Here is a 26423-nt window from a genome sequence, read left to right as displayed (position 1 = left end):
CGATAATGTCAAGACTGGAGCTGACGTCCAGCACCTTAGCCCGCTCTCCCACGCTACTACACAAAATGCTCCTATCAAATTGTTTATGACTCGTGTGTTCGAATCGCCTCACGTTAAGCTCTTTCCACCACGCACTTTCAATGACGAACTTGTTATCAGTTCGATAATATTTATAAGGATGTCGCCAGGTGTGAAAGTATGGGAATGCAGTGTGAAGCTGAGTAGACTGCGACAATTTTCCCTGAAGCTTCAGCGCTGAGGGCTGGTCTTACAGTAGTTTATTTCATTGGGAGGAACACGGATAGTCGAGGAGCATTTCTTCACAAGTCAAGCGAGTTCGAACTTAGAGAGCACAGTTTTAAGTTGAGAGGGGTAATATTCAAAAGGGATCTGAGGGGCACTTGTTTTTCACACTAGAGGTTTTGCGTTTTTAGAATGAATTGCGAGACTCAGTGGCATAGTCTAGCACGCTCACAACATTTCAAAGGAATATAAATTGGTATATTGACAGGAAGGGTGTTGAAGGATAACGGACAAATTTTAGCAAATGGGGCGGGATGAAGTTCGGTTATCTGGTCAGCAGGGACGAGTTGGATGAGATGGTCTGTTTCCATGCTCGGCCCTATTGAGATGCTTTAGTGGCGAGCCGCAAGATTGTGTAGGTTGTTGGCAAAAGCACAGGACGCATATCACTTAATGTGTTTGGTTAGTCCTTGGATAGGTAGTTGGTTCTGAAAGCAATCAGAGGTGACGGACTTCCTGACATTTGCTGCCATTGACCATTCCTCTTGACACATTCCCAAGTTCTCCATCAAAACTTTCGGCTGCAGAAAATACATCACAAATCGTGTTCCCCGCTCAGCTTTCCAGCGATCCAAACCCTGACAGCTATTAACATTGAACAACAAAAAAACTGACAAGGAGAACTCATTTTCAGACAAACCAAAGCATGAATACGGTCTGTAAGGCAGGGTGAGTCGTCTGCGTCACGAACTGCTTGTACAAATGGCAGTGAGACAATTCCAACGGTGCTTTCAACAGACTGGTGCCTTCGTGATCCACCATTTCCCAGAAAGTGCTCTAGTAACATAAAACAGAACAGACTAACATCGAACCAGGAAAAGTGAAGATTACTAATTGCAGTCTCAATTATATTTGGCTCGCCATGAGCTGGTGGCTCCACTGGATCGAGAGGGCCGATCACCAGCCTCCGTCATCAGAACAGAAATTAAGGAAATGAGAGAAATGTAACCCAGTTTTACCACGCGATTGCTCTCCTTTTCTCCACAACAACAAAAAACGGGTTTATGGCAGGATCTAGTTCCACAACAGCGGTGAAATAACGATTTCCTTTCATTTACAGAGAAAACGGTGAACAACACAAATTGCCTGGAATATTAAAACCCGGCGTAGCCTGCTTGGATCCCGTATTATGCTGGGGGCCTTTCCAGCTGGAACTTAACCAGTTGACCACAACGACAGAGGAACACAGCGGAGACACCGACGCGTTGGAGGCTCTGTGTTATGCAACATCAGAGCGTGGCTTAGAAGAAATTATGATGTTTTATTCTGTTCCAATCAGCACTACTCATCCCTTACAAACTTTGTCAGCTTAATCTGTTAGTACAAGCGGCAGTGATGGGAGTCAAAGCCAAGCGATTCTTAAGAACTGGAACGTGAAACCAGCGTCCCAGATCGCTAATCCACGCTCGCAGACAAGAAAACACTGGAAGGCTAAGACCGTATACCTGATGATACCCTGCCGCATGCTCACAGCAACGGCACCTGTTCTGCAGAGTAAGAGCTGGATAGGAATACCTCCATCTGAAAAAAAATACTGATTTCGCACTGGAATCCGAGAATGGCAGAACACGTAGGTTATTCGAAACGCCGTGCCAGTAAGAGTTGCAACTTTCTTTGTCTTTATCATTAACCGTTCATTTTCCAGCAGAGCCATGAGCGACTGTCATCTGGCTGCCAGCTGAGTTGCAAACCTGTGTGGGAATCGAGGAGATGCGAATCATTTTTTGTTTTTAAATCAAATGGTTCTTACTTAGAAATGTACAAAACTCAATTTCTACACATATTGAGGGAAGGTCAAAGATTTTCTGAGATTCCAAAGAGGTGCTAACTGTACGAGATTTTATTTGTTCGAGGTGGGAAAAACTCTCCCACTGTCTTCGCATTCATGTCTCGTGTCAATGACTGGATCAGACAGAAGGTGTTTCACCACAGCCATATTCGACTTGCAGTCGTCTCCATCCCTGTTTATACTTTTCTGCAACTCTGTGATAGCAACAAAGTAAAATGGATATTATGTCATTTGGCAGCCTGTCCGTGATTTTCTCAATTTCAGTTGCAACATGTCTTAGTTTTCGGACCACACCATAATATTAGTGACTGTATGAGAGCCTGAGTTAAGCAATTCATCTGAGTCTGTAAGTCTTTTCATTCCGGTTGTTGACTGAATGAGCTGGAAACGTGCTCGGTGCTTAGAAATTCCAATACACGAACTGCTCCAACACATGTTTAAATATCTCTGGGTTTAATTCACACATGTTGTGAAACGCCAGGCATGCTCCAAATGAAGGGTTTCAGAGCCTTCTTTGGGATGCATTTAATAGAGACTTACATCAGGAATCCAGTGTTCGCTGTGACAGGACCGAATGAGTGCTCTCCTTGTCACTGATCCAGGCCCCATTCGCATGGAAAGCAAATACCTTATTATTGGTACAGAAAGAATTTGTAACCGGTAACTGTGCCCTTAAAGTGGACAACCATTGAATGTGTACAGACTGACGCTTGTCGTCAACCAGGAAGGAAAGAAATATAGTTGAGACTGTGGTGCTGGAAAAGCACAGCAGGTCAGGCAGCATCCCAGCAGCAGGAGAATTGGTCTTTCTGACACGAGCGCTTCATCATCTCCAGTCCTCACTTTAGCTGAGAAGAGAAACTTTTACAGTTTCACTTAGCAATTAATCGGAGTTGTGCTCCTTTCAACTTTGGCAGCAGATATGGGTGAGCAAATTCAAAGCCACGTTCGCAGATGAGAACAAGAAGTCCGAATGCTCCATTCCCGTCAATCCAAAAGGCTGTCCCCTCTAACAAGGGAACAATGTTGTTCCGGCCTTGTTTTGAATGGGGGATTTTCGGCTGTGCCAAACAGAACAACAATGTCAGAACCGTGCAACCGTACCTTCATGCAACACTGAAATTGACAGCAGCTCAACGAGTAGATCTTTCTGTGTCGAGAAGATTGATGCTTCCCGGGGTTATTAGCGTGATTGAAAAAAGTAAAGAACTTCACGTGCAAATGCTCAGGCAATACTGACAAAAATGTTGCAAGGTTTGGACAGTAGGGCAAGGCTGAATAGGCGTGGACAAGTTTCCCTGTCGCGCCGAGGCAGAAGAAAGTTCAAAATTGCACTCTTAAACAGGATGGCCAGCAGTGCTGTCGACATCCGTGCATATTCAGGACCACCGCAGAGAGAAATTTGAAGAGAAATTCACGCAGAATTATTTGGAAGTTTACTTCTTTTCACCACTAGAGTAGTGATGTGAGAGTAAATTCAAAACAAGGTTTGCTGATGAGACTGCGATAAAGCCCCAGCCATCATGATCCTCAAGTCTGCATCCGCAAAGAGGGAACAATAATGTTTATGCTCAGCTCTCAACTTGGCCATTTTGTCACAAACTGATAACTCTACGCTCCAGCAAAGATCAAGGCCCAAATACCACACTTTTTAAAATAGTAGCCATCTGTGCTGGAAATATTCACGCATATTTAGAATAACGAAGAATACACATCCAATAAAATCATTCACTGCATTAATTGGACTTGCATTCCCTTTCAACACAAAAGCAGGAATGGGAGGGGGCATACAGAGTAAGGATTGCAGACCAGACCAGAAAGCAATTACCTCCACTGTGTTCACACACAAACCTATCGTTCTTTCTGCCCCGTGTTTTGAAGCACCCGTCCTTCCAATGGGATGTGAAGGGGATAAATGCTCCCTTGTAGATACACAGTGGGTCCAGAGACCTGATCGAGCTGTCCAAGAGCGGGAATTGCTTAGCTCAGAACAGACCGGCTTTTCTGTGCGGGACTGAAACTGAGGTCGATCACACACAGACACGCAGTAACAGATGCCAGCAGATGTAAAGTTATTCGGGGCAGCTTCAGACCCATTCTGGGAAAAAGATTGGATACTAAATTCAGGGGCGATACATATCACAGCAGGAAGTTGGCGAGTGTTGTTGAGAATGATAGCCGCCATAATCGAATGACGGAGCAGACCAGATGGGCTAAAATCTGTACCTGTCCTCCTAAGCCTTCCGGTCTCTCTCCATCTGGCATCTAAGGAAATAAAAACATAATTAATTGTTCAGTTCGAAGTCTCCCGTCATAACCAGGAAAAGTGGGTGATGGAACAGGTCTGATACAAACCTCCGGACAGGGAAAATGTTCAGAGAGGAAGTATATAAAAGAGGAGCTGAGTATAAGGTTGGAAATCAAAAGATATTCATTAAAGAGGAAGATTCCGCAAAGGCAGAGGGAGATGGACATGAAAAAGGAGGTGTCACTGGTCCGAAGTCTGAACTCTGCTTTCATTTCCAAGTTGCTACCCAACGTGCTGTGATTTTCCAGACATAACGTTTGTTGGTACTGAAACAGGAGGTGGAAGAGTGATCTTGTACCAATCACTTCTCTCTTCTCTAGGTATGTTTGACTTCCCGATCGTCCAGATCACTTCTGTCCCGCACGGAAACCTCACAATCCAACATTTACCCCCAGCCTCGATGCTGACAATAAACTGTTCATGACGTAAACACATATGGGACACAACAGGACCATTTCCCCTGTGATTTCGTGTATGTTCAGGGGGAGGTTCATTCTTTTTCCACCAGAAAATTTTGTTTCTGTTAATTTTGGGTCAGCACAATTTGACATTGAGCCGTCACTGTCAGTTTCCCCAGCATGTGCCATTCGCATTCTGCATATCTGAACTCTATGGTTCATCCATGGTTAGAGTGGAACACCACGTTTTGAAAGGGACATTATTTATTGTACATTCGGAAGCACTGATAAACTTGTCTGTGCACTTCCAGGAAAGTAGTGAGAGTTTTCACTCAGAAGCTGATGGGTGATCAAAAAGAGTAGGACCGAGGTGTCAACAAAAACAGTCAGAGTTTAGAACGCACCCGTGTGTTGGGATGCAACACTGCAAGTAGGGTGGAGAGCTGAGATACTGCTGACATGTGAAAACACCCAGCCTGGGCTTCGAACGTAAGATCTTGGGACAAAGAGGTACAAGGTCTAACGACTGAGCTAGCCAGGGGCGGTGCAAGAATGCTTAGTTTGTCATTTAATGCTGCGTAGATTTCCCTTGGTCATGCAATTTGCAAAGGATCCAATTCATTCCTCTCAATTAAAAGTAATACCGTTCACACCTTTCAGTTTTCAGCAGTTATTCCTTCAGAACATTACAACCTATTTAACACTTGTCCGAGATTTAAGATTCAATATTAATGTGTTCGTATCTTTACCCTCAGCTTTCAGTCACCGAAGTGATTCCCAGTCATACTGGCAGACAGTATATCAATCAGAAAATTATCAAATGAAACACAATCATTTCTGGTTAGAGTGTAGCGAATCCCATATGCTGACGAGAAAATGTACTCACAGTCAACACTTTCTTTGTTCTTCCTGCCTACAACTTTTATAACTTCTTTTTTCGAGGCAGAATTGTTTTAAAGCGTTCCAAGAACAGGAACAATATTCCAATCTTCTGAAGCCGTTCCAATTTAAAGTGGAATTCTTGCCCCTTTCACACGGGAAGATCCGTTCCTGAGGAAAGAGCTTCCATGAGCTGTGTCCCAGGATTGGGCAGATAGTCAGTGATTGAAGCTACAGTGGCCGCTATCTGTTGGCGGCGGGGGCTTGGTGACAGTGGGGTCGCATTCTGCTGCGTGTAACCGTCTCACTTCCTGCGGACCTGGGGTGAATTATGAATGAGATCTCGTGTTTGCAATATCGGTACATGGTCGGTCTCAATGCTTGAACTGAAATATTTGAGGGTCCGTGTCTTGGGTGGGCTCGAACCACCAACCTTTCAACTAAATGCGCTGACCGTTTAAGACACAGAAACTGGCACCAAAATTGACCATAAATATATCCGAGGGCAGCGTGGTCGAGGGAATTTGAGGAGGCTTTGCACAGAGGAGCTTTCACAGTCTTCTGAGTCTGTTGCTAATTTTTCCCCTTTCCTGGCCGAGAAGCTGAATCGCCAGAGGAACCACAAACACTCCAATGAAAACGTATCACGACCTTCATATGCGTTAGAGACAAAAAATTCAAAACAGTGTTTTAGACCGCTCGTGCTAAATTTGTCATGACTAGTGCTTGAGCATCCTTCACCAACTTGGCACAAGTTAAAAATATTTACAAAGATCTAAGGTTTGCACATTAGTGGGCAGCTGAACAGGCTTCGACAGTTTTACCTGGAGCTTTGGGACTGAGGGATGGCTTCAAGAAGTTGATAAAATCATGAGGAAGACGGACAGAGGAAATAATCAAGTGAGTAGCTTTTCACAAGATACGCAAGTTCAAAGCTGGATAGCATAGGTTTAAAGCGACAGAGGTAAAATTTAAAACGGATGTGAAGAAAATTTTCTTTCACATAAATTTTTTTGTGTGTCTGGAATGAATTGCTATATTTAGTGGCAGAGTCTGCTGCGATGAGAACATTTCAAAGGCATCTGAATGGTTATATAGACAGAAAGTGTTCGGAGAGGCAAGGGGCACATATTGGCAAATACGGTTAGATTATCTTCGGTTATCAGTTCAGCGGGACAAGTTGGAGTGGAGGACCTGTTTCCGTTCTCGGCAACTCTCAGCTGCTGTAGCAGCTGACGCCAGGTTGAGTAGACCCTTAACAAAAACGCATGTTTTTGGTTACTCAGTCGGTGCGTTTGGTTACTTTTCTGGAGGGTGGCTGTTTCGAAGCTACTCAGAGATGAAGGTTTTCCAACTGGCTTTTAGATGCTTGTAACTATCTTTCTTGGCACATTGCCAAATTCTCCGTCAAAGACTTGGGCTGTAGAAAAGTACCTCACAAATCGGTTCCACCTTCGGGTCTCCAGCAAATCGAAACACTGTCAGGTCTTAACGTGCAACAGTCGCAAAACTGAAAAGGTGGAGCCATTATCAGATAGACTGAAGTATGAATGCTGTCTGTGAGGCAATGTGAGTTGTCAATGTCATGAATTGCTCACACAAATGGCAGTGAGGCAATTCCAAACGGTGCTTCCAAATATATTGGAGATTTAGTGCATTGCCAAGCACCAGAAAGTGCTCATAGAACACAAAGCATTAGAGAACAACAACAAACTATGAAAAGTGAAGATTATCAATTGCATTTTTGCTTAAATTAGATCAACAATAATGTGGTGCCTCCATCTGATCGAGAGGACAAATCAACAGCCTCCCTCACAAGGACTGTAATGATGGAAATGAGAGAAATATAACAATGTCTCACATCATGATTGCCCACCTTTTCACTACAGCAACAAAAAGCAGCGAGCAGATACAATGTCGGATCAGGTTTCACAACAGCGGTGAAATAATGATCTCCATTCACTTTCAGAGAAAATGGTGGACAACACAAATATTCTGGAATTTGAATGCTCAGCACAAGCTGCTTTGGTCCCGGATATAATGTTGCACAAACTTCCGTATGAAAAGCGACCTTTCAAAGAGAGTGTTTGTGGCTGTCCAGATGACAATAGCAGCTATTGTCCCCGCTCTCACTGTCGTTCTTTTTTGTATAGGTGTTTGCATCCTAAACCTTGCAGGCGGGAGTTAGCAGTACACTTCACTGTTGCAGGAAACTGGAGTGTTGTGCAGAATGATGTGAACCTCGGATGCCTCGTGGAGTTATTGGTGGTTTGTTCGGCGGACACGAGAATATGGGTTGAGGTGTTTTCCTCACATTTCTTGGTGACATCCTGAGGGCCGCAGAGGCTGATGTGAAGTGCTGCTGTCCTGTGGCGTTTGCAATTGATTTGGTTTCGTTCCAACTGCTTCTGGTTGTTTGGATTGCAGATTGGTTCCAGATCAATCTGTTTATTGATGTAATCAGTGGATGTGTTCCCTGCTTCCAGAAATTCGCTGGCTGCCTTCTGCTGCCCTGTCCTATTACTGTTATGCTGTTCTCCTAGAATTTGTGGTTCTTGCCATCTGCACGTATTGCTACTGGTGGCAGCTGGTCGTGGCAGTTAGTGACTGCCACACAAATTCCTTGCCAAGAATGGATATCCCGAATATTCATTCCGAGATGCCTGGCAAACGAACCTCACAACGTGGATATGCCATCAGGCAAGTTAAAAAGAATGCTTCACATTATTTAAGTAAATTTCTGGGAATTGACCACCAGACTATTCCAAACACTTGGGTTTATGGCAGGAACGGCACGAAACATTATACAGGAGAAACAGGCCGACAGCTAGCGAGCTGCCGGCATAAAGTTCAACTGGCCATTAAGACAGCTGTTCCTTCTTGCTATACATAGGGCACCGAGTGTCTTTAGTTCCAGGGCTTCGATCTGGGATTATATGACCGTCTGCAGCACTGGTTACTTCCTTGTGTGAGGTAACTCCTGATGGAACACATGTCAAATTCGATTGCTCATTGAGAAGTACATCCAAACGAGTAGCCGAGAGAAATATTTTGGTTGTGTTTCTGGTGCTGTTCCTGACATGCCCTCCGGCACTGGACTTATTCTGTACTTCCAGACGGTTCCGTGCATGCTTTCCCGATCGTAATGTGGGCAGTAAGCTGCGTTTTAGCTGAAATAACGTGCATTGGAAACCGAGGTCCACCTGTCTGTATTTTGTTGTTCTCTTATTATGCGCAATTGCAACACAGTAACGTATCAATTTCTATTGGAAGCTGACATACAGAGGCGTGTGAAATGCCGAGGTTTCAGTGACATTTTTATAATGGTTAGAGATTAGTTTGATTCAGGAGATAAGGATGCAAAACTTGTTTACGTAGAGATGAGGAATAGTGAGGAAAGATGTCACCAGCAGATGTGGCTTACAAGCCCATCGCATTAACCAATCCGTACAAGAAATATATACTGCATATGAGTGATAAACAAATTGAAATAATTATGGCTGATCTTAATTTCCCATCTCCAACTCCTGGCTCAATTGTAAAAAATGTTTGGAAGACACTAATCAGTAGATCATGTGTCTCAGAGAATAATGCACGCCATATCTTGGTTCTCGATGAGTTTACAGGCGACTTAGTCTCTTTCTTTTCTTGCAAATCATCTCGTTCATTGTGATCATCAGGAAATACATTACATTTCCATTAAAAAAATGATGTTTGTCACTAACCTTTGTTTGTTTCATGTCCAAGTACACTCAGATCAACAGCTCCCTTCATCAACTCTGCTCGTCACGTTAGCAAAGAAAACTGGCAAAGTGCCAAGTTCGATTTCCTTTCAACAATAATTTTGACTCAGTTTGACAGCAATCATCCATTCCTAAATTTGTGCTTTTCTCCTTTTAATATGGTGAACGTGAGGACTGAAAATGCTGGAAATCAGAGCTGAAAATGTATTACTGATAAAGCACAGCAGGTCAGGCAGCGTCCAAGGAGGAGAATCGACATTTGAGGCATGAGTCCATTCTCCTGCTTCTTCGATGCTGCCTGACCTGCTGCGCTTTTCCAGCAACACCTTTTCAGCTTCTGTTAACATGGTGTCTGGCATCTTCCAAATGACAGCAAAGATATGAGAGCAGATGGAAGCAATTAAGGCCATCAAGTCGGCAACAACGTTCAATGAGATCAGGGCTGATTTGGTTAATGCGCAACTCCCCTTTTCAGACTTATCTCCATGCCACTCAGTGTTTGTCTATCTCAGGCTTGAAGATACATCGCTTTCACAGCCCTATGTTGTAAAGAATTCCACCGATTTGCTACCATTTGAAAGAGAGAATATCCTCCTCATCAGACTCTTAAAAGTTTGACCCCTTCAGCTGTGAGAAAGCCCTTTGGTCCCACTTTTGCCCGGTTGCAATTCAGAGCAGAATAAACCCCTGAAGGTAGGTCTTCACTGTGCAGTGTCAGCTGTGTGCATTTGAAACATTTTCAGATTCTGACCTCTGATTAAGCAAATAGACCTGACTTTTGCATTAGATTTGCCAATGACTTTTTTTTTCAATAGCACTTCAATGGCCACAATTCAGCTGGTGGTGAAAGCTCAAAGCAAAACAAGGACATGTTCTTTCTCGATCCATTGCTGTGTTTATTCACCTCCCTGCTCATGAAAATTGATGCTTCCCATTCACTTTATCTCTCATCAATATGTCTGTAATTCGAATTGATCTCCCTGCATTCTCCTACATTCTGAAACAAAAGAGCATGACAGCGAATACTAGTGTCATGCTGCAGACAGGTAAAGACAAATACTAGTGTTTCAGGTTGTAAATCTCCATTCAATAAGACATATTAAGCAAAATCTGCGCACGTGTAGTAATGACAGGGTGGTTAAGGTCATGGATTACAAATCCCCTGGGGTAACCCCACGCCGGTGCGAATCCTGCTGGCTACATTTTGAATGAAGTCCTGCAGGACGAATTCTCACTCAAATGTGAGAGAATCCATCTCAAAAAACCAGGCCAGACATTTGACTAGACTTAGGAAACTCAAATTCTTAATGAGAAATGACCCACACTCAAGAAGTTATCTCTGTTTCTCTTTTCACGGATACTTTTCCCATCGACTTTCCACAGTATTCTTTGAATGTACTGTGCAGAAGTGCTGCTCTTCATTAGATTCCTTCCATCCCAGTCCTCTGTTCACTGACTCTGGTCAATGGTAACACTTCCTCCTGCTCGTAGATGTGTCCATCACCACCGCTCCCTCTCCCATCATTATAAACAGCCGCAGGATATTGCCAAATAACCATATTTGCTCCAAAGCAAAACTGACCAACCTCGGAAATTTATCCACAAACCGACACTTCCCAAACTGGATACGGTGCAAGACAAAGGATTGTGAATAGATTTTGGGAAAATATTCTCAGTTGGCAGATGGAACAATGTTACGGAAGTAAACCACATAATCCAGTCTTTAGCATCGTGAATAGAGTCATAGACTCATAGAGATGTACAGCATGGAAACATACCCTTCGCTCCAACCCGTCCATGCCGACCAGATATCCCAACCCAATCTCGTCCCACCTGCCAGCACCCTGCCCATATCCCTCCAAACCCTTTCTGTTCATATACCCATCCAAATGCCTCTTAAATGTTGCAATTGTACTAACCTCCACCACATCCTCTGGCAGCTCATTCCATACAAGTATCACCCTCTGTGTGAAAAGGTTGCCCTATGGTCTCTTTTCTGTCTTTCCCCAGTCGGAGGAGAATGTTGAAGGGTGAACTGTCGGACTGTGCAGGAACAGTCAAGACACCTTTCCCTTCTTTAAGAGGAATGGACATTGGCTCTGATATTCTCAGAACATAAACTGATCGGAGACGTTGAAAGAATAGGTTTAACTGATTGATTGCCAGTTCTAATGTGCAACAGTGAAAAACTGCTAGGAACTCCTCAGAAGACAGAAACAGTATATGACTGATCGAGTATACTTCATCGTCCATACTTTCCTGGAGTACAGCACGTTCTTCACAGGATTCAACATGCCACCGATGATAATGAGCATCTAACTAAGATCATCCCCATGCCTTCAATTCTCACCTTAAAACACCCACCAAAATTAAAACATACCACAGTTTGCATTGACCTAATCAGCCTTCACACAGCATTAACCACAACACCACAGCAGCCTGCCTTCGCAAATTCTGAAAGACATGTCAGATGATTGACATGGACACTACCATCACATATGGGATCACCAACCACCATGAACACGCCAGATACACATGTGACTCAGCCAATGTTGTCTATCTCATATGCTGCATGCAAGTATACTCCGAGATGCCCAGAGATAATATATTGGCAGGACCATGCAGACGGTGTGGCAATGGATGAATGGTAATGGTACAACTGTTGCCAGACAAGATTAATCACTCCCAGTCGGGCAAGTGTTAGCAATGAAGGATATTTGGCTTTCAATCTTCAGCTAAGTGTCGGCCAATGCAACCTTCGAGTTAAACAACAACACAAAATCGTCAAACAGCAATAGATTGCTAACTGCCGTACCCGTGAGGACATGAAGATGGCCTCATCCACGATCTTGGGTTCATGTCACGCTACCTGAGGTCGCCCACACTGTTCTGCATCTGTGAAATCTTCCTTATTATACTTTTTTCACACAATCCGCTTGTCAAATTGTTATGATCTCTCTACCTTATTCAATTTATACAGTTTTGGCTTACGTGAGTTAGAATCTAGCTGTGCAACTCCTGTCAAATAAAATGCAAAGAACTGGAAATGCTGTAAACCAGAAGCAAGGGCAAGTGTTACTGGGGGGAGTGGTGTAGGAGGCGATGGGGCAGACGTTTCGCAGGTCCGGTGACATCTGTGGAGAAAAATATGCGTTAATATTTATGGTCTGGTGACCCTTCCTCTGGTGTTTTCCTTGTGGAGGGGTTTTCCAGCTGCTGCTGCTTCTGCATTCTTTGTTTTGTCTCCAGTACTGCCTTATTTTAACGTGGTGTAATTATCTTTCTTCCTCATTTAATTGGATTCGAGGTCATCCTTTAGGTTGATATTCAGCTATTAACAATTTACTCATATTGTCTAACACACTATCTAACTCACTTGTTCACCTGCAGAGTCTTAGACTTCGACACTCTACTCACAATTTGTCTGATTTTTGATGTGTGTCCTTGACCATTTAACCCATAAATTCTGTGTTCTGTTATTCCCTCTCACTTCACCTCACGAAGTGTCTATGCTCCAAAATCTTCTTATTTCAAATAAACATGTTCAATTATAACCTTGTGTGATTACTGAGTTTAGTAGTCCAAAACTGCAACCTCCACAGCAAGGACACGGGAACACCACCACACGCAAGTTTCCCTCCTTACTGTGTTCAAGCTCATTTACTCCATTTACTGCATGTAATTATGAACTTGTGATTGTTCGTGATGAAAGCTTAAGGTTCAAGTGGCTCTTTTGCAGTGTATGTGATTTTGATTGTAGTTCAATTTCAAAGAAAAACATCCCTCAAGAGATGATATATGTTTCAAAGCTTTGCCTGGGTTGTTTAAATGTCGTTGATGGAAGAATAAAATTGCTCAGCAATCCTGCTTCCCAGGACCAGGGTCCCAGTTCAATTCCAACGTGTGGCGAATGTCTCTGTGGTGCTTGCATTCCTCCCAGGTGTCCGTGACTTCCCTCGCACAGTTAAATTATGTGTAGTTTTGGTGGATTGTTCAATGGAAAAATACCCACTCTGTCGAGGTACGTGGAGTTTAGGTTATTTGGCTATGATGGGCTGTAGGGGACAGAGTAGGAAGTGGGTCTTGTTGGGATAATCTTCAACTGGTTGGTGTGTACTTGATAGACCGAACTGCCTACTTCCCCAAAATAGGTATTTTATGAATATTATTATATTCTTGCGATTTACCAGACAGTCTGAAAGACAAATGATGTTTCCATATGTCGTTTTGGATGTCTGCAAACCATATTAACATTCCCCCACAGTAACTTCACTTTGAAACCTGCACTTTCGCAATTTAAAGCTGCGCATTCAGTGCTCACGCTGTAGAAGTCGCAGCTTTTTACCATTAAGATCAAATCTTGTGTTTCTTGATCTATGTTATGCACAGTCGAATTAGTCTCATTTATCTACCGTAAATGCGTAGACTTGCAAACTGATTGGAATGGAAACATATCAGATACAGGTCCATTTTGACTGTGGATAGGTAGTTGACAATCGGTCTTCCCATCATCCCAAGTGGATGTGAAAGGCATCGATCACAAACACTAAGCCGTGCTGCTCCTTGGGAGAAGGTGAGGGGCAGCAGAGGCCTGTTGGTGACATCATACAAGTGTCTTTTCTCCAGATGGTTTCTATGGAGTAGGACTGACAATAAGGGCAAGGTCGTAGGCAAGGGCTGATTGTGGGAGGGGAAAGCTCTTGAAGATGTTTCACGAGTATTCTGACAGACGATCCAAACTTTAAACACGCAAAGTCATTGAATAAAATCTAGATGGATGGCTTCGAACATGAGAATGGTGTAACTGAGAATACATAACATAGGCTAAGTGAAGATAAATACCTCAGCTATAGCAGGAGGAATGGTATGAAGAACATATTTGATTGAGGAATTCCTGCTGAAGCCTTTTTATAGCGCAGCTTAGTCACCCGCTCATAAATGGTGACAAAAGATCTTTCCTTCAACTGATCACCTTTAGGCATGTACTGTAGGATGTCTAGTCTACTTCTGTCACTGTGAATAAAACATTTCTTTTTGCCCTAAAATAGCTATGGTGACGTATTTATCTTATTTTTTTTTCAGGCTTATTCGGAAGAAAGGCTCCACTAAGGTTTGAGGTTAGGTGCAGTGGTGCAGTGGTTAGCACAGCTGACACACAGCACAAATGACCTGGACTCGATTACAGCCTCAGGCGACTGTTTGGAGTTCGCATATTCTCCTTGTGTCTACATGGATTTCTTCGGTTTGCTCGAGTTTTGTCCCACGGTCCAAAGATATGCAGGTTAGATGAATTGCACATGGTAAATTGCTTCTCGTGCGCCACAATGTGTCATTCAGGAGCGGTGTAGGGGAATAGATTTGGGTGGAATACTCTTTAGAGGATGCATGTGTACGTGTTGGACCGAATGACCTGTTCCAGACTGTAGGGAGTCTATGATTCTATTTCCTAAGTTATGTGCTATAACTGAGAATGGCATGGTATAACTCAGCATCTTACCTGTAAAATGAAGAATGTTGGATTCACACTGATTATCTATGACAAAGTTGACTGGCAAGTGTTCATTTCAATTGGAACTGGACGACAATGCAAATTTCATTGAAACAGATTTATTGCTGGGAAAAACCTACTGTGAAAATTCATCACCAAATTCAACATTTGAATTCATGGCAAATTGCTGAATTGGCTTATGGCAAATGTCTGATTACATGGATCAGCTGCAAGAACACAGGGATTCATATTTCCAAACTGCTCCTCTTAACTCTGCGACTCAAGTGTTAAACTTTTGTGAAGTTTCTCTCACCTCCCCGTTAGTGTTGGCCTCCTGGCAATTGATAAAGTTTAGTTGAACAGTTCATTGTACTATGTGGATGCTTTGAAATTGGGGGTGGGTGGGGGAATGAAAACTTCTGATCCATTGGGACGGTGAAGACCTGACTGAAAGAATGCGTATCCATTTGAGGATGGTTAGTAACTTGGAAGGGAATATGCAGACAGTGGTGTTCCCATTCATTTATTTCCTTTGTCTTTATGATGATAGTAGTTTAGATTTAGATTAGATTATTTCCAGTGTGGAAACAGGCCCTTCGGCCCAACAAGTCCACACCGCACCGCCGAAGCGCAACCCACCCATACCCCTACATTTGCCCCTTACCTAACACTACGGGTAATTTAGCATGGCCAATTTACCTGACCTACACATCTTTGGACTGTGGGAGGAAACCCGAGCACCCGGAAGAAACCCACGCCAACACGGGGAGAACGTGCAAACTCCACACAGTCAGTCGCCTGAGGCGGTTTTGTTCTGGAGTTGGAGGATGCAGGAGAAAAGAAATTGTTGACGACACAAAAAGCTGCTACTGAACAACAATGGTGAATGGATTGAAATTATCCATAAAGTGCCAATCGAACTGACTCAATTGCCATGTAATGGAAAGTTCTGTAAAAACTCAGCTGGCATGGAAGCAACTGTGAACAGTGAAAGAGAAGTAATATTTCTTGCACCACATGCCTTCACTTCAGTACTGTCCAGTAGAAGAGTCACTTTCGCTTCAAAATGTAAACAGCATTTCTCTCTAAGTATGCTGTTAGTGTTGCTAAACGTCTCCCGCACTTTCTGCTTTCATTTCAGATATTAAATGTCCGCAGCATTATCCTTTTGTATGAATGTTTCATAATGGTGCGGTCCAAAATCTTGAGGTATGTTGGCGATACATTTGTCCACTCAAGCGGAGAGTATTTCATCACATTGTTGTAGGGTGCCTTCGAGGTAATAGAGACGTTTTTGGAGTCAGGAAGTCCATCACTGATGACAGCATACTTGCCATCTGGACTGTTATTGTAGCCGCCTTCTTTACGAAGTGAGGCCAGTGCAATTTGGGATTAATAGTAACTCCCAGGCTGTTGATCATTGAAGACTCCATAATGGCAACGCCATTGAAACTCCAGAAGTGCTGATTAGATTATCTTAATCAGGATATGTTTAATTAATTTCACTTGTCTGCCCAGGCCTTCACATTGCCAGAATTTGTCTGCATTGTAAAATAGAATGCTTCAGGAGTTGAGGAGATAAGAATACTGCTGAACACTGGGCATTTATTAGCAAACAGAACCTGGAGAAATTCCTGCAGTGAGGTCCTGGAACTGAGACAACTGACCTGCAACAACCAAACCAGTTTCAGTGCGTCTGGAGTCACATATAGCTTGGATCAAATAAGGACAGCAGCTTTCTTTCCCTAAGGGGTATTAGTGAATCGGGTGGGATTTTCTCTGATAACTGACATTGCGTTAATAGGCATTAGACACAGAATTTCAAATTAGAAATCATGGAATCAAACATTGCAGGATTTGAATCAGATCTCTGATAACAATTCTGGAATATCATCAAGTGAGCTGATTATCATGTATTGACGAGCAATGTTTCTCCTAAACTATGATTAAGCTTGTTATGACAGTTAGCTTCTTCATTTCTAGGAAATTTGAAAAAAAAACAAAAACAATTTTTGAGCAATGCTGCAGTCTCAATGTCCACAAGCTGCTTCCACACAGTACAAGGAAATATCTCTGGTGATGCATCAGCTCAGAGTTTCAAACAAGAAGCTTGCCAGTTGCCTGAAGGAAGAGATAACCTCGCACGGAAACTGCATCAAAGAATTCCATATGTGGAGAAGGTTATCTTCACCATCCTCATCGTAATTGGCATTCCTAATATGGCATTGTATCAATTTCACTTGTTTTAATTTGCTGCTGATCTGCTCTCTGGTTTTAGCTTTTGTACAAGAAACTCTTCAATTCGTTGATTCGTTACCTTACACAGACACAAGAAGAGCGACAGCAGTTCACTGAGCAGTATTCTCCTTACAATTCTCCACTGACAGATACTCAGCACTGGTGTAACTGGAGTTACAGTGTAAATATCACTCCGACATCACCGCACTTCCTGATCTCAGTACTCCTTCATCTGTTCCGGTATCATACCGTTTGGAGGTACGAGAAGAGATCAGGCAGGTTAGTTGCAAAGAATGATCAACGGACGTGAAACCTTAACTATGCTTGCTCCCCCACAGATGTTGTAAGACCTGCTGAACAATTCATGTTTTTGATAAGCAAATGAAACCTATTTTTGCGAGAGCTTTGAATGTTAAGTGGTGAACTGAGAGAAGTGATGCAAGGTATTAAAAGGAAGAGATAAACTATTTCCATTGGTTGTGGATTCTCCAATGAGGGAGCAGAGTCTGAAAGCGAGGTTCAGAGTATCCAGGACAGATGCTTGGAAGCCCTTCTACACACAATATTTGGGAGAGGTTTGGAACTCTCTTCCACAAACGGCAGGAGATGCTGGGCAGGTTGGTCAATTTATATAAGTTAGTTTTATTGTGTTAAGCAAAGGATTAAAGAACATGCATCCATTTTCTTTTTAAAACATGATCTAACAATCATCTCTTCTGGAAATGCTCATCCTCACAGTCTCTGGTCATGGGATTCAAATCTTGACAAATTGCTCTCCTGATCACTACATGTCAAGCATTTTGCCATGTCCAGCTGTGTAGAGTTACAGTGTAAATATCACTGCAAGCCAAGCACTTGTCACTAAAGGATCCCTCCATGCTCTTTTATACTTCACTTGTGTAAGGCACGTGGATTCAAGGTAGAATCACAACTGTGCGGAAGAGGTTCTTCGACCCAACAACCCACAGTAACACTCCGCAGACTAACCAACACAGACCCATTACCCGACTCTTTTACTCTCCATTTACCCTGACGGATGCACCGAACTTGCATCTTCCTGAGCACAATAGCCAATTTAGAAAGGCCAATTCATCTAATCTGCACAATTTTGGACTGTGAGAGGAAACCGTAGCACCCAGAGGGAATCCACGCAGAGACGGGGAGAATGTGCAAGCACCATACAGATATTTGCCCGAGGCCGGAATCGAACCTGGATCCCTGAAAGGCCGCAGAGCTAAGCACTGAGCCACCATGCCACCCCAGTCGTTTTTGAAATCTTACCCAGATTCTGATGACTTGTTTCCAGTTTCTGTTGTGGCTCTAATCAAGGTTTCCTTCAATGCTAAGAGCAGGAAAAATATGTTCCAGGGAGAAGGGGAGCATTTGTTTTTTTGGCAATTCAATGCACTCTAATGACTGAGTTAAGAACAAGGTGTCTAATTTAGTTCTACCCCCGGCAGTATTGGAACTGACAAGTTTAATATCTACTACAGTCATCAAATATTAACTTTAAACCAAAATTATCACAGGGTTCCTTCGGCTCTCCAAAGACGGGCCATGTGCTGAGTCTCCATCCAAACTCCATCATGCCTGGTCTGAAGTGATTGGGCCAAATGCACCATACACACCAAATGCACACCGCTATATGACAAGGGAAGGAAACAACTACTCTTGCATTTATTTGCAATGAAACTGCTTTTGCCTTCTCATTTATGATCAGCTTCCCTGCAGATTCGATTCTCCTTGTCTTCGAGTTTTTACAGATTTGGAAGAGAACATTCGCCCCTTCGTGCATTTTGGCTCATCAGACATGCACGTAATCTCGTCCCAGCTTCGAGTTTCGGCCCAAACCTATATGTGTACTGATATTTCCAGAGCAAATTTCAATGCAATTCTCACTGTGATCTTAAACGACCCAACAATAGGACTGAGGTTTGACATGGTCACTCTGTGTTTTAAACCCCTTGAGGAACTCATCCTCATTTTCACCCACAGAGAGATACACAGAAACATATCCCGAATGGAACAGATGTCTCAGCACTATACCAGCTATTTGTATTTTCTTTCCACTCTCCGCGCCACACACAAGTTTCTGACAAAAGTCAGCTTCAGGTGGAACACCAGTCGCTTTGACAGACCGTGCAAGACCTTGAGGTAAGCTGGAATTTAAAATAGACAATCGACCCAAATGTAAGTTTCGAATTCGAAAATACACAAATCCAAACCCTTCACATTACCAGAACCGGACAAAACAGGATCTGCCATACACCCAGCTGACACTGAGCTGCAATACAACCAAATACAACAATCAATATCGAAAACACAATAAGGCAATCCCTGCAGCTCCGGAGAACCCGAGAAAACAACAACTGACAACTTGCAATTGGCTCAAAGTGGCACGGTACATTCGAGACAAGTAGGATATAAAGATACAATCATGTGATCCATAGTCAAATTAGTTGTGATTCCTTACAGTGTGGAAATAGGACCTTCAGCGCAAAACACCTACACCAGCCATCTGAAGATCAACCCACCCAGATCCATTCCCCTCTGTCTTATCTGTTGCGTCACTGGCCAAATGCACACACATACGTTCGACAGCGTTTGATAATTAATGTAAACTTGGGCATCGGGGAAAAAAGCATTCGTAAGGTGATCAACCAGCAAAGATAATCTACTTTGTGTAGCAGGGCCTTTCAATGGCAAACACTTTTGTCCTCAGGTGCCTGCTTCAGTGTCGTCTGCTCTTCTGCTGGATGTTTCCAGCGTTTTATTCACAGTCCCTCCGCTATTTTATGATGCTCTCCAGTGAAATGTGCTTTCATAGTTGGATTCAGGGCCTTTTCCAGTCAATACTGTGAACAAATTCAGCGAGAAACCTCTGGTCATTTCGAGCCTGGAATGTAGAATCAGACGATCTGAACGAAAGCTGTATTGCTGCCGCCCATCACCGCAGATCAACGCCTCAAAACGAGCTGCTGTTCGTATCAGCTTGTTCTTTACCTGCCTGCAGTACATCTGGTGAGCAACATCAGATTAGCACAGCTCTGCTTTCTTCACATTGAAACCAGGGTGAGAATATAAATTGCTTGAAAACTTAGAGACAGAAATGTTGCTGCTGAAGATGATGATGACATGAAGAGCATTTATAAGAGTTTGGACATGTCCAGTCACACTTTGTACTGTCAGCATTAGTCGAGTCCCAGCTTCAGAGTGTGAGTTTGCATTTCCCAGACCGGGATAAAATTCCCAGTTCGGAAATGAAGATTTATTTCTCTTCTTCTGAGTCACCTGAATGATAGCTAACTCCTGCTTACACATAGAACACTGACCTAGACCCAGCCAGACTCAACCCAGTAATTGTTTGCATCTATCTCGAAATACAATCGCAGAAGATAGACGATAAAACTGAAACTACAAATCACACATCAAGCATCTCGCCTCTCTGAGTTGGAAGTATCTCGGTTTTCCTACTGCGTTGTTGGATTTCGATCCTAGAAATCCCTCCCTGACAACACCATGGCTTTACCTCTGTGTTGAGTTCTTTCAGGGTTCTGTAAAGCAGCTCATCATCTTAATGATTGGAGTAATTCGGGATGGGCAATGAATCCTATCCCATTGAGTGAAGTCCATTCGCAACGAATAATTTCAAACACCTACATGTTCCACGTGGACACCCCAAGCGACCGGGAGAAGTTGGAAGTGGAGCAGGGCGATTGAAATAAAGTGAAAATCAATGATGACTGGGAGGCCTGAGGCAGTAAGTGAGAGAGGAACTGATGGTGCAAGGCTCAGTGTCAGAATTAATGGGTCAGCCTATACTACCCCCTGTTCACACTGACTCACACAACACTGCTGATCAATTGACCACAATCATCCTGTTCTCTTTGTGTGATATACCCTCTGTGTGTATTAACGTGGTTAATCGGACCCGAGAGGATGAGCGCATCTTTATCCTGTCTGTTGAATCAGAGGAAGGCATCAACGAAACCAACGCAAGAAGAGATTGCTTCTTTCTGTGCACTTTCAGTGTCGAATGTCCAGCTGTGAAATTTTCTTTTCTGTATCAGCAGAAGTTAGTTTAAATTCTCATGGAGCAATTTTAATAAAGAAACAAATGTCCACGTTACTGTGATTGAAAAATTAATTAAAGGCACATATGGATTTGAACAGCAATGTCTGCACTGTCGCCGTGGATGAATTAGTTAAAGTGCCCAGTAATAACGAGACGAGTATGGCTTCAAATCCTGGCGTTGCATGTCCTGTATGTTGAAGTTTGTTGCTTAAACTAATTGCAAATACCGTATTGTTGATCCACCATACCGAAAGAGCAGGCTTCTTGTGTTTGAGCTCAGCCCATTTTTATTTCGTGTTACTACGTCCTGCCGCCTGCTGTGGCCCCATCAGTCAATGCTCGATCCTACTAATTCAGCGGAAAGATTTTTTTCTATGTTCCACAAGGTCGGCTCCGTCTCCTCTACTTTGATTCTCCCTCCTTCGTTCCCACATTGTTGGGAAATACGAGGTAAGAAGGAGACACTGCAGATAGCCACGCAATGTTGTGGTGAGAGCACATACACCGTAAGTTTATACTCGTCATTTTCTGCTGTCACCGCAAGTTTATTCTCTTCATTTTCTGCTTGATTTTGCACAGACAGCAAAGGCTTCATTGAAAACCTATAATTGGGGTGAAATTGTTTTTGTTTGGTGGATTATGAATTCTATTAAGAAGTGTAAAAGTTCATAATATTTTGAGTGAGGACGTGTCACAGTACCTCAGGCATAAGTGACAGAGACTATACCCGAAAAATGTGAGTACAGTTCGACAGACTGTAGCCAAGGGTGCAGAAATTCCATTTGCAAGTCTACTCTCAAATTATCTCTGAATGTCAGACATTTCAAAGAGCAGAAATGGAAACTGAGGGATATCGATAACCACAGAGTGAGAGAATTTAGATCAGAGCAAGGTGGATACACAGGGAAAATGGGAGATAAGTAGACGTGCATATTGAGGTAGAGGCTGTAAACAGATATTCTCCATTCAACATTGGTGCTCACTGGCAGAAAGGAGAAGGAAACAGGAAAGATTGAAGGTCAACCTTTCACCATCTAAGGGCAACAGAATTAGTATTACAACCGACAAAGGCAGTTGACATTCAGAAAGTTGGCTTTTGTCGGCTTATGAAATACTCTGAAAAATATGCTGATTTGCGAAGTAAAACTGACAAGTAACCTGGCATTAAAACAATAAAATGCATAACTAGCCTGGTTCTGTCTATCTGCAACATTAAATTGGTTTATCCCCACAGAATCTGCCAAGTCTGCTGAGATTGCCTGTCAATTCCTGTTTCTGATTCGGAATTCCAGCATTCGCAGTTCCTTGGTTAAAGATCGTCTGAATCGTGATTGGGACAAAACCCAATCAATTGCCGGCTCCATATTTCATTCCCTGCTTCAAAAGACTGTCCTCACAATTAACGCTAAGAGGAAATTTCCGTTTGGTGCAACACTGACAAAACTCAATTTTCAGCAATAGACTACCAGGGAAAGCAAAATATGGCACTGTGTGTCTTCGTAATGAAACCACGTTGGCCTTTTCATCCGTGATCATTATAGCTGCAGACGAGTTTCTCCCTTTCTTCCAATTTTTACAGTGTGAAAAAGACCTTTTCGCATTTTTGCAGTGCACGTCATTGGACATTCTACTATTCTAGTCCCAGTTTCCAGCAAGTGGCCCAAAACCTTGCATTTTTGATGTTACCAGGACGAATCTCAATGGATTACTCCCTGTGATCTTAAATGACACAACAATGCAACTGAAGATTGACAAGGAGGCACTATGTTGTAACTCCTCTGCGGAACTCATCCTCTTATTCACACACAGAGGGAGACACACAGTGGTCTCAGGATTAGTCCCGTTACATTTGCTCCGCATCCGCCAGTTTCTCTGACAAGCTCACTGCAGCTGGTCAAAGAGGTCTGCAGCACAGAACATGACGTTCGTCCCATGAAGTCTGCACCAGTCGAAGACTGGCCCCTGGCTGTTCTCGTCTCATTTTCCAAATGTTGCACCTTGACCGGCAGTGGTTGGAAGACTCCCACCAATCCCAATCTGCCTGAAATATATTTTCCCTTCTCCTGTGATTTGAATATGAAAGAGGAAGACATAGCCAAATCTCCCTTTTAATTTGTTGACAGTTCTCAATCGCAATCGGTAGGATTCCAGGCTGTTCAGGCACACTCAAATGAATTTCAAGTCCATCGCCTTAGCCACTCATCCGTGACTACAGTACCACACTGACCTCTCCACTTTCCACGTCTCTCTCCCTGTGAAGCTGAGAAAGAGTGAATCATTATCGGGCTTGTTTGAATCCAATCACTTCAAAAGCGTACAATTTCGGTACATGGTGGATCTGACTGCATCAACCTGATATATGGAATGGACACTCAGTGAAATCCAAGAACAGAAATTGCGAGAGAAACACAGCAGGTCTTTCAGCATCTATACAGAGGCAATCAGAGACAATATTTCAAAACTTTATCAGAAGTCGGTAATCTCCCACAGAAACTGCCAAAAAGGCTAGTTTCGACAGCAGTTTCTGTTATTGTTTCAGTTTCCCAGAATCTACAGTTCTTCACATTAACCATTAAAGCAATGCACAAATTTCTTTGTCGTTTGTCGCAGGAAAACTTTCCGTTTGGAGAACATATTCCTGACCCCATTAAAAACACGAAACTGTGCAGCAAAGAAAACGGATGCAGTAAGAACCACTATCGCTGTCGCCCCTTGAACCAGTAACTTTTCACTTAACAGAAGAATGCGCTGAAACTTCCAACCTAATACTTCCCACGATCCTCTCAAACAGGCTGTGATTGACTTCCAAGTCAGTCTTCCCTTCCCAGAACAACAACTGTCCTCTATCAGCTTTATTTTTCCAAAACCAAGCCTTTGACATTCAATATGGATACGTTGGAACAGTCTGATCCCACACACAGCAGACACACCCATGTCATTGGGAACCCATTCTCCTCCAAATGTGACCGTCTTCCTTCGAGCGTCTCAGTGTGTTGTGTGGTCCAGAGCTTTTCCATTGTCCCAAAGTCCAGATGAGGTTTGTAGTCCTCATCTACAGGAACGCTAGGTCTTTCAATTTCTCCGCTCAGTTCATGTCGCGAGAACATTGGAGTTTTGTCCCGTCCTCATACAGAAGGGGAAGATGTCTTGTCTATTTCTGCTCAGACCGACAGCTATCCCTTCTTCATTCTCCTCTGATTCCATTTCGCAAAGATTTCCTGAAGATTCAAACAGCTGGAGACTGAGTTATATGGTTCTCCTTTTAAATATTATTCCACCTGCCAACTGACAAGATGTTCACAAAATCTCTTCACAATCTTGCACGATGTCCAGGGATGAGAAGTTCCGTTTTGTATAGAACTTCCCGTGGCTGGTGAGTTTCGCTTTGGAGCAAAGATGGTTAACAGAACATTTCCTGCGGCTGTTTATAATGAATGGAGAGGGAACGGTGAGAATGGAAACTTTGACGAGCTGGAGGAAGTATTGCCACTGACCAGAGTCAGTGAACAGAAGACTGGGATTAAAGGAAACTACTGCATAGCAGCACTTCTGCACAGTATTCTCAAATGAGACTGCAGAAACTGGTTGGGTCAAGCAGCAACTGTGAGAAGAAAACAGAGAAAACGCTTTAAGTGTGGTACATTTTTGATTTCGAACTCGGGTTTCCTATGTCTGGTCAAATAACTGGTCTGCTTGGCTCTCATTAGTTTTCTGAATTTTGATCGAGAATGTACGTTGCAGGAATTCAGTCAAAACGTAGTCAACAGGATTCGAATCTGCGTCAGAAAACCCAATGGATATTTAATCCACGGCCTAATCTATTCGACCATGACTACCAATTCAGATGGGCGGCTTACTATATCTTATGGAATGGACAGTTCCAACCCGAAATACCAGCATTTGTCTTGTACTATCCGCAGCATGACGCCAGTATTCGTTGTCACTCTCTCTTTGTTCAGAACGGGTGAGGATGCTGGGAGATCAAGTTGAATGACATACATATTGATGAGAGATAAAGTGGATATGAAGTATTCATTTTCATGTGCAGGGAGGTTCATAAACAGAAATGTGGAGCGCGAAAGCAAAATGTCCATCTGTTCGTCTAGCACTTTCGCCATTAGCTGAATTACGGCCATGGAAGTGCTCTTGAAGAAGATTCACCATTGACAAATCTAATGTGCAAAATCTGGTTTATTTGCTAATCAGAGGTCAAAATATGAAAATGTTTCAAATAATCACAGCTGGCACTGGAGAGTGCAGATATACCTTTCGGGGTTCATTGTGCTCTGATTTACGCCCTGGATAATGTGGAACCAGACGGCTGCATCACAGCGGAAGGGATCAAATATTTAAGACTCGGTTGCGGCTGATATTCTATCCTCAAGAGGGGAGCAAGTCTGAGGCATTATTTACAGCAGAGGACTGTCAAGGTTAGATTTGCTCAAGGCTGAGACAGACAGTCATTTCGTCAATTCGCAATCAAAGGGCCACGGAGATAAGGCTGAAAAGGGGAATTGAGGATTAACAAAATCAGCCGTGATCGTATTGAAAGCTGTCGCCGATTTGATAGGCTAAATTGATTCCATCTGCTTCATATCTTTGCTGTCATTTGGAAGATGTGAGACACATTTGTAAACGAAGACAAGCACCAAGTTAGGAAGAGATGATCGCAGTCAAACTGAGACAAAAGTATTTATTGAAAGGAAAATCACACTTGGCAATTTGCCAGATATCTTGGCTAACATGACCAGCAGAGTTGATCCATGGAGGTGTTGATCTGGTATTCTTGGACATGAAACAAACAAACGTTAGTGACTTTTCAGACGCTAGCAATGAAAGAGATGGTTTCCATGAAAAGACAGAGAATAAGTCGCCTGTTAAGTAATAGATGACAAAGATATGGCTTGGGTTGTTCTCTGGGAAGTATATGATTTATTGATTATTGTTCTTCAAACTTTCTTTACAACTGAACCGTGCGTGGGAGATGTGAAATTAAGATCTAACATGATTATTGCCATCTTTTATTACTATCACACAGTACTTTTTCTTGTACGTCTTATTTCACACTCTGCCTAATGCGAGAATTCTTGTCAACTACATCTGCTGTTGGCTTCTTTCCTCACTGTTCTTCATCTCAACACAAAACACATTTTACATCTTTTTTTTTCCTGAATCAAGGCAATCTCTAAACATTCCATAAAT

The sequence above is a fragment of the Chiloscyllium punctatum genome, chromosome 28 (genome assembly GCF_047496795.1).
Source record: "Chiloscyllium punctatum isolate Juve2018m chromosome 28, sChiPun1.3, whole genome shotgun sequence".
In the NCBI taxonomy this organism is placed as follows: Eukaryota; Metazoa; Chordata; class Chondrichthyes; order Orectolobiformes; family Hemiscylliidae; genus Chiloscyllium; species Chiloscyllium punctatum.
The sequence above is the reverse complement of the archived record's forward strand: the minus strand, read 5'-3'. Positions refer to the sequence as shown.